Source organism: Lytechinus pictus, chromosome 6 (genome assembly GCF_037042905.1).
Source record: "Lytechinus pictus isolate F3 Inbred chromosome 6, Lp3.0, whole genome shotgun sequence".
NCBI lineage: Eukaryota > Metazoa > Echinodermata > Echinoidea > Temnopleuroida > Toxopneustidae > Lytechinus > Lytechinus pictus.
In genome coordinates, this window is record NC_087250.1 from 14,226,395 (window position 1) to 14,229,310 (window position 2,916).

Genomic DNA, 2,916 nt, shown 5'->3' on the forward strand with positions numbered 1-2,916 from the left:
ACAGGGAGAATACAATGTTCAGAATACTGATTTGTGACAATTATAGCGGTGTCACATCTCGGAGAGAATTGACAAGATTTATGACAAAAGTTATGACAGTGTTCCTGAATACCACCCGGGTCGTGCAGAAATATTGGACATAATTGGTTCGTGCTACGACGAACGCGCTCACTAGTATTCGAAGATTGGCTCATTAGCATTTTATTGTATTGTCTTTTGTTATGATTCTCTCACTGATACCTGAAATGAAAAAGGATTCAGAGTCACACGTGAGTTTCTGCGCAAATCGTTCCTGATAGTCCTCAATATTCTTTTTTTTTTTAAAATCTGTCATGCATGAAATATCATTTCCTAAGCTGTTGGTCTCAAATTGAAGATGAGATGAGATTCCACTCTTGCCACGAGTATGAAATTTGGAGTAAAGACATATTCAATAATTGAGAAATCTATCTCTGAAAACGGGTTTCCTTTTTTGTGGGACGCACTGTATATATTTAACAAAATGAATGAAGAATAGCCGGAAAATATTCTAAAAGTGGACTTTTCTTTGACTAATTGACTATTCTTCGTTTATTTTTTTATTATTTCTATCCTTGACGGTGAACATATTTCATTCATATATATATATATATATATATATATATATATATATTCTTGTATATATTTATATATATATATTTATTTATATATATATATATTACAAATAATATTCTTGGTAGAAGTTTTTTCACCAGCAAAGATTTTTGTTCATTTACCTTGAGTTTCTCCTCGAGTCCGAAGGAAGGAATGACGAATGAGTCAAACACATGGGAAAAAGGACCATGACCTAGTGTTGAATAAGAATAACAATACTAATAATAGTGTATCATTAAAGGTACACATTCTATCTATTTACCTATTCAAAGAAGACAAATAAAAAGAATATAGCCTAAAATTGTCAGTGAGGTTTTAACTTGTAACCGACTCAAACAAGACTCGATAAGATTTATTCTCAGGAGCTGGAATTAAGTAAGCACAGTGCGATCAAAGAAGCACAAAAGTTAATATTTTGTTTCTGTAGTCCATCTGTATGGGATATTCTAACAATGTCGGAGAAGCTGAGACACCGCAGAAAAGCAATACATTAAAAAAAAAATACGGAAATGTCGAGAGAGGATGAGAATGAAATCACTGATCTGAATGCCGCCACATAGAAACGGTATCTTCTTTTTAGAATATTGTTTATCTACTCCCGTTTAAGGAGATGTATTGAGCACACGCATTAATACAATAATTCTAGCTTGATAAGATTCTTCTAGTTTCTTTACGATTTCTTTGAGGAGTTCCCACTTGAGACCTCATAATATTAAAGGTAAAATACATTTCACATAATTTCATAAATATGTAAAGCAAGATCAAAACAGGCATAAACATATTTGATTTACAATTACAGCAGAATTACAATAATATTGTACAGGGGTGGGAGTAACCACATTGAAATAGCTGAAGGTTTTGTACCTACAGGCAAAGTACACTTATTTGCATAATTTATTAATTTTAAAAAATATGAAAGATGATTTTGGAAAAAAATTACAACTCAGATTTGTAGTCCACATCCGGCTTTACACGCGTGGCACTTTTCACGGCGATCATTGTCGAAATATCAAGGGGGTCATTTGACACACCTCCCCCAGTAAAAGCCTGGTCTCATATAGCCCAGTTGAAATAGGGTGAGAGGGTTGACTAACCCAACAAAATTTTTTAGAAATTATTATCACCAAGATCATGGCAAAGCCCAGCAATCTGCACACAGAGGATATCCTTGTTGGTGATGTTTAGCTCTGGCTGCTTGCGTTGAAGAGAAAGGACAAGCTCTCCGGCAAGGTAGCAGACCCTGTTAGTCAGAAAAATGATGATATTTGTTTTGTTTACCTGTTGCTCTACGACAGTCGTAATCTAAAAACATGGAGTAAACCATTAAGACAGAGCTTTCTTCGAAGAATGGATAAATACTCAAGATTAGGAAATGAAATAGCCTCACCGTAAGACATTCCTGGAGTAAACCATTTTTTGGGATACATAATCCAACCTTGTATACAGTTGCAATAAAGATTGAATTGAATTGATTTATTTTAATCAAGGGTACATATTTCGTATTAAAGGGTCTGCAATTATGGTAACTTTGCCATTGGTGTATAACTACCATAGAAACCATGATTTGATTGGCTGTTGGTAATTGTAGTTACCATAAATAGTGACAAAGTTACCACAGTTGTATTTTTTACGAAATGGGCATAAGTCTATAAAATTTGGTCAATCAAACCGTACTACCAGGAGTGAGAAAACTATGGATAAAAAATGAAAAACAAAATACAAGCCTGCAAGCGGTTAATTCATTGTTTGAATATTTGTGTGAATGAAGAGGAAAGGTTACTAATCCAATATCTTGCCACTATTCATATTCACTAAAGGCGCCATGTAAAGTTCCAAGCAATAACTCGTATGTAATCAATAGCACTTCAAGGCAACCATAGTCTATACACTTGCTACTTACCCTAGTGAGTGTTCAAATCTATTGTGTGCTGCTCCTGGGAAGACAAAGTAGCAACAGCCAAGTTGCTTGATGAAGCGTAGTCTCTGAAACTGTGGGGTATCTATGATTTTGACCAGCAGAGGGCAAAAGTCAATGTGGCCATGAACTGAGTCGTTGAAAACCTGAGAGGAAGTCAAGACACAGAAAACACAATAAAAATTATGTCATTGTATATTACATTGTATCTGGGTATATTACATGTACTTTATCATCAAGAATAGGCTCACAAGCTCGGGTGCATCAGTGATTTTGGTTTCAGATACTGTGGGCCAATGGACTGTTCCAAGGTCTTTGAATTACAAGGTACCAGGGCAGGGGCGGAAATCTCTCCCAAAAGGTATGGG

General features: G+C 35.2%; 1 long non-coding RNA gene across 1 annotated transcript; it reads right to left on the bottom strand.

The window, feature by feature from the left end:
• Nucleotides 1–755: 755 nt before the first annotated feature.
• LOC135154416 (uncharacterized) lies at nt 756–2,690 on the bottom strand. The gene is made up of 3 exons (XR_010293811.1): nt 2,534–2,690; nt 1,758–1,873; nt 756–826 (listed from the first exon to the last, which is right to left on the bottom strand). It is a non-coding gene; the product is annotated as an uncharacterized LOC135154416 (long non-coding RNA).
• Between the last annotated feature and the right edge of the window lie 226 nt (nt 2,691–2,916).